At 44.4% G+C, this 6,602-nt stretch overlaps 1 long non-coding RNA gene across 1 annotated transcript in view; it reads left to right on the forward strand.

Annotated features, from left to right (window-relative positions):
* Positions 1-3,358, forward strand: part of LOC111523493 — a 37,770-nt gene extending 34,412 nt beyond the window's left edge. The window contains exon 3 of the long non-coding RNA XR_002725538.1: positions 2,198-3,358. This is a non-coding gene — a long non-coding RNA (uncharacterized LOC111523493). The remainder of the gene's footprint in view (positions 1-2,197) is intronic.
* Positions 3,359-6,602: the final 3,244 nt, after the last annotated feature.

The following is a 6,602-nucleotide window of genomic DNA, read 5'->3' on the forward strand; positions in this document are numbered from 1 at the left end:
AGACGTTAATGTTTTCTAAATGCTCTCAAGAAAGACCCGATGTTCATTGGTGTTCATCTGTATTCTGAGAAGGGATTTGGCTGTAGTGCATTGTGGTGAACACAATGGGATATGTTTCATTAAGACTGTACCTTCTTCTTTTAATTAACTTCTTGTTCCTATCTTTGGTGAAATATTAATTATTTTTTAATCATCACTGGGATGCACTTTAAGGAGAAGCAGCTGGAATCATCCAACCTTAGTTTCATTATACAGATAGGTGTTATAATAATTAACTTAATTAGCTTGTCACTGCTTGCATAAAATATGACTGTATTTGGAGAACAGATATTGCTTTGCTGATCCAAGGTTAATTAAAAAATAGAGTGTGCAAGAGGTCAGGGTAAATGGAGTTGGCGGCACCCTGATATCTGGCCAGTGTGATGAAGAACGTTTCCGCAGTGGGCTGGGACCAGAAACCAGACAGAGCAGGGTTTTGAAGCCATCCCTGGGTGTCCACACCTGAAAGAGATGGAGAGTCACCATCACCAGATCCGGTAGACTGTAGCCCACTTGTGATGTTCTCTGTCTGCGTCAGTGGTCCTTATTCTGGACCCTTGGGTATCCACAGGATAGAGGGAAAAATTAATGGAACACTTTCTTTTTCTTTCTTTCTTTTTTTTCGCTCTGTCACCCAGGCTGGAGTGCAGTGGCGCCATCTTGGCTCACTACAGTCTCCACCTCTAGGGGTCAAGTGATTCTCCTGCCTCAGCCTCCCCAGTAGCTGGGATTACAGGCACATGACACCACGCCCAGCTAATTTTTGTATTTTTAGTAGAGATGGGGTTTCACCATGTTGGCCAGGCTGGTCTCAAACTCCTGACCTCAGGTGATCTGTCCACTCCCACCTTGGCCTCCCAAAGTACTGGGATTACAGGCATGAGCCACCTTGCCCGAAACACTTTCTTTAAGTGGAAGATGGTTCTTTGTCATCCCTTGAGATCTGGATGGCCCTGAATGCAAGGTAATAAAACCAGGAAAGAATGTGCTGGGTGGGATGCTGCTAACATTTACTGAATGCTTTTGATGTGCCTAGTACTGAGCTAAGTGATTCATATGTCATAATTCACTAAATACTCACAACAATTCTTTTTTTTTTTTACAGAGCCTAGCTCTGTTGCCAGGCTGGAGTGCAGTTGTGCGATCTTGGCTCACTGCAACCCCTGCCTCCCGGGTTCAAGCGATTCTCCTGCCTTAGCCTCTCGAGTAGCTGGGACTACAGGCACATGCCACAATGCCCAGCAAATTTTTGTGTTTTTTAGTAGAGATGGTGTTTCACCATGTTGGCCAGGATGGTCTCGATCTCCTGACCTCGTGATCTGCCCACCTCGGCCTCCCAAAGTGCTGGGATTACAGGTGTGAGTCACTGCACCCAGCTGATCCTCACAAAAATTCGATGAGGCACATAGTATTATTCCTATTTTAGAGCTGAGGAAACTGAGGCCCAGAGAGATTAAATAATTCATCTGAGTTTACATGGTCAGTGGTAGAGCCAAAATTGAAACGGAGGTAGTTTGGCTCCAGAAACTAATTTTTTTTTTTTGAGATGGAGTCTCACTATGTTGCCCAGGCTAGAGTGCAGTGGCGTGATCTTGGCTCACTGCAAGCTCCGCCTCCCAGGTTCATGCCATTCTCCTGCCTCAGCCTCTCAAATAGCTGGGACTACAGGCGCCCGCCACCACGCCCAGCTAATTTTTTGTGTGTTTTTTTTTTTTTTTAAGTAGAGACGGAGTTTCACCATGTTAGCCAGGATGGTCTCGATCTCCTGAACTCATGATCCACCCACCTCAGCCTCCCAAAGTGCTGGGATTATAGGCGTGAGCCACTGTGCCTGGCCAGAAGCTAATTCTTAACCACTGCTCCTCAATAATCGCTTTTGAATGGAATATTACTATACTATGTTGCCAAGTCATAACAGTAATAAAAACAAATAGTTATTCCTGGGGGAAAGGAGATCTAAAATGCAGACTCACACCTCCAGTAGCAGAATCGCTTGCAATTCAAACACTGATTTTCTGGTGTTCCAGAATGTTTAATCCTAATAAAAAATGCTGAGGAGCTGGCCTAGATCTGGAAGAGTAATTTTGCTCACTCCTTGTCAATAGATGGGTGTGCTTAACGTTTATAACTGTTTTTGTTTTGTTTTGTAATTACATAGCAGTTCATTACAAGTTGATTTGGTTCCTGTCTCAGTCAAGCCTTCTAACAACTCATTTGGAAGAGTAAATATCCTGCCCAGAGAAATTCACAGCTTCAGTCACGATGAGATAAGAGCACACCGCAGCCCTTGAATATGGCTCGTCTAATAAGGGTTCGGCTGTCTGGAAAATAATGGAAATCTCAAACGGAGGTTGTTACAAAACAGTGCAAGATGCTGTTGGCATCAACCCTGAAAGGTTAACTGTGCTCTTTGGTGACTGGAAGGAAATTTCGTATTCAACAGATGCTACCTATATTATAGACTGAGATGGATGATGATTGACCTGGAAGGCTTGTCTGCGTTTCTGAGAAAATGATCTCAAAATCATTTGCTCTTGATTCCTCATGGACTCCTGGGTTTGATTTCACATGATGGTTTACTGACTCTCTCAATTGGAATGACTGAAATTTATTTTAAACTTAACTATTTGCTCAACGCTGCTATTATTTTACTTTAGGCTGTTATTAATTTGCCCTGGAGTGGTGTGTGGTTTGGATTCCACCGTGCTGATGTGGTTTGTCATATATGATGCTAAACATAGGACAGAAGCTTGGAAAAGAGGAAAATGAAAATGGTACCCCGAAAAGTCAGTTACTATTACTGTGACTGAATTAGCTGTCATATGCTGCTACTATTTGGATCAATATTGTCCTTTTTTAGATTATGTGATCCAAAAAGTGCAGAGTAATTTAGAAACAGGGGAAGCATCATGGGATTTACATACACAGGAAGAAAAATAAAATCCAGAAGAAAAAAGGATAAATTGCTATTGCATATACAGAATATTACCTCTCACCATGGAAACAGTGATGCCTTCCATGAGACGCACATGCTCTAGGGTTAGAGGGAGCTTGGCCCTGAGAATCAAACACCATTAGGTTTCTTGCTTTAGTTCTCCCCTTCCTTGAGCTGATGAGTGAGGAGAGATGGCAGAAAACATTATCACCCAGGCAGCCACGGTAACCCGGAAAGATGTTCTAGTAAAGTGAGTAGATTAACGAAGTATGGTGTGTCCGTATAACAGAATACTACTCACCAATGGAAAGGAATACATTGGCCAGGAGTGGTGGCTCAAGCTTATAATCCCAGCACTTTGGGAGGCCGAGGAGGGCAGATCACCTGAGGTCAGGAGTTCAAGACCAACCTGGCCCTGTCTGTACTAAAAATACAAAAATTAGCCAGGTTTGATGGCAGGTGCCTGTAGTCCCAGCTACTTGGGAAGCTGAGGCAAGAGAATTGCTTGAACCCAGGAGGCGGAGGACTCAGTGAGCCAAGATCGTGCTGCTACACTCCAGCCTGGATGACAGAACGAGACTCCATCTCAAAAAAAAAATAAAAATAAAAAATAAATTGTTGATACACACAACAACATGGATAGGTTTAAAAGACTTTACACCAAGTACAAGAAGCCAGACTCAAAAGTAACATATTACAGAATTGTACTTATATGACATTAAAAAAAAGACAAAACATTTGGGACATTAAATGGATCAGTGGTTGGCAATGTGATGTGATAGGATACCTGACTATAGACGTATGGCAGGAGGCGGTTTTTAAGGTGATTTAATTATTCTTTATTACTATTATAGCATTAGTCACACAAATCTTAACGCATGCTGAAACTCATAGAAGTGTACGTATACCAAAATGTTACAATTACTGCCTGGTCATTTGAAAAATAAGTATTGAGATGTTTTATTGTTATTGTAATTAAATCACTTCCATATTTAATGCTAACACCGGCTTAAAACCATGTCCCAAAGATCTACCATGTTTCCATCATGTTAAATTGCCGCTCTATTTTCTTGTATCTGAGAATTGTCGGGGCTTCATGAAAGAATCAAGGAGTCTGGAAGTGTTAGTGGATTGGTTGATCCCTTCGGGGACCTCCATCAATCAAGCCTAGGAGAGTCACAAGGTGCTTTCTCATCCAAGTCAGCTCTTTTTGTTTTTGAGATGGAGTCTCGTTCTGTTGCCCAGACTGGAGTGCAGTGGTGCAATCTTGGCTCACTGCAGCCTCTGCCTCCCGGGTTGAACCGATTCTCCTGCCTCAGCCTCCCAGGTAGCTGTGATCACAGGCGCATACTGCTATGCTTGACTAATTTTTGTATTTTTAGTAGAGTTGGGGTTTCACCGTGTTGGCCAGGCTGGTCTTGAACTCCTCACTTCAGTTGATCCACCCATCTCGGCCTCCCAAAGTGCTGGGATTACTGGCATGAGCTATACCACGCCTGGCCTAAAGCCAGCTCTTTTCAACCATGCTTCCATTCTAGGAACAAGGACCATGCAAAGGAATCGTTGGGCATGTGTTTGTTTTATGAGAACTTCAGTTACCTCAAGTAATGGGAGCTCATTGTAAATGTATGCTAGCATAGAACCCAGGAAAAGCTGGATATGGAGGCCTCGAGAAGAGTAGGAAGTTGTAGGTGGGTGTCTTCGTCCCTTCTTGTACTGCTATTAAGAAATAACTGACACTGGGTGATTTATAAAGGGAACAGGCTTAATTGACTTGCAGTTCTACAGGCTGTACAGAAAGCATAGCAGCTTCTGCTTCTGGGGAGGCCTCAGGAAGCTTCCAATCAAAGGGGAAGCCAGGCATCTCACATGGGCAGGAGCAGGAGGAAGACTGGGGGGAGGTGCCATACACTTTTTTGTTCATGTGTTTGTTTTTTAGACAGAGTTTCGCTCTTGTTGCCCAAGCTGGAGTACAATGGCACGATCTCGGCTCACTGCAACCTCCGCCTTCTGGATTCAAGCGATTCTCCTGCCTTAGCCTCCTGAGTAGCTGGGATTACAAGCCTGTGCCACCATGCCCGGCTAATTTTTTCTATTTTTAGTGCAAATGGGGTTTCACTACGTTAGCCAGGCTGGTCTCGAACTCCTGACCTCAGGTGATCTGCCCACCTTGGTCTCCCAAAATACTAGAATTATAGGCGTGAGCTACCTTGCCCAGCTGCTACACACTTTTAAACAACCAAATCTCATGAGAACTCATTCACTATCATGAAAATAGCACCAAGGGGGATGGTGCTAAACCATTGATGAGAAGCCAACCCCATGATCCAATTACCTCCCACCAGGCCCCACCTCCATCACTGGGGACTACAATTCCACATGAGATTTGGCTGGGCGGGGACGGAGATCCAAACCACGTCAGTGGGCTTGAATCCAAGATGGCTCAGCAAACTTCCACAGCTGGAGCTGGTCAATCTTTGCTCTGGGTTCTACCACTCATCATGATTAAGCTATCTTCTCCTGTCCCACTACGAAATGGTTTATTCTTTACCTTAATTCTTCATATCCTTTCTCTACCTTGTAGCTTTTATTCACTAAATTCAGCTAATGGCTACAGCTGTACCTCAGTTCAGCTCTCACTGCTAACCGTGTGTTTCTTGCTGCATAGGAACTGGTCCAGCTATGGTTTTGTGCCAGTCCACACCTTAGGTTGCTGGTCAGCTTACAAATGGGATCCAGTTACTAGGTGTGGGAAAAGCCACCTGGCTTTTCATGCTGCATCTTCTTGGGACAGTCTTATTTGGAAGAGGCTACGGGCTTGGAGGCACCATGGTAATGCCGTGGAGGATAATATTCCACAATTAGCAAACCGTATAAGATAGGACATAACAAGATGACACATTTTCTTTAAGAAACAGTAAGAGCCAGGCCGGGTTGGGCAGCTCATGCCTGTAATCACAACACTTTGGGAGCTGAGGGGGGTGGATCACCTGAGGTCAGGAGTTTGAGACCAGCCTGGCCAACATGGTGAAACCCAGTCTCTACTACAAATACAAAAATTAGTTGGGGGTGGTGGTGGGCACCTGTAATCCCAACTACTCAGGAGGCTGAGGCAGGAGAATCGCTTGAACCCGGAAGGCAGAGGTTGCAGTGAGTTGAGATGGTGCTCTTGCCTGGACGACAAGAGCGAAATTCTGTCTAAAAAAAGGAAAAAAAAAAAAAAAAAAAAAAAACAGTAAGAGCCAAAGACTGTGAAAAGCCTGCCTGATTTATTTTGTGCTCGTTTTGGGTTGAAGCAGAGACAAATGAGGACATATGATGTGATGGGCCGTAGGTACCCCGAGATGTGGACATCTGGGACAACTTCTCTCATGGTGATTCCTGCAGTATCAGAGGAGTTCTTAAGTACCTTGAGCTGCCCATGGTGGAAGGATTAATTCTCCTACTGCACTAGCAGCTTGGATAATTTTTCATCCACAAGGTGTGCCGATGCCTGGCTCCTGGGATAGAGAACTAGGCGTGGAGCCATAATGGGAAGCAAATCTCTCTGGACTGGGGCACATGAAGTGATGAAAAGCTTTGACGGTGGGTGAGAGAAGGAGTGTTGATCCCACAACCAGCGGCATGG

This window comes from Piliocolobus tephrosceles, chromosome 16 (assembly GCF_002776525.5).
Source record: "Piliocolobus tephrosceles isolate RC106 chromosome 16, ASM277652v3, whole genome shotgun sequence".
NCBI classification, from domain to species: domain Eukaryota; kingdom Metazoa; phylum Chordata; class Mammalia; order Primates; family Cercopithecidae; genus Piliocolobus; species Piliocolobus tephrosceles.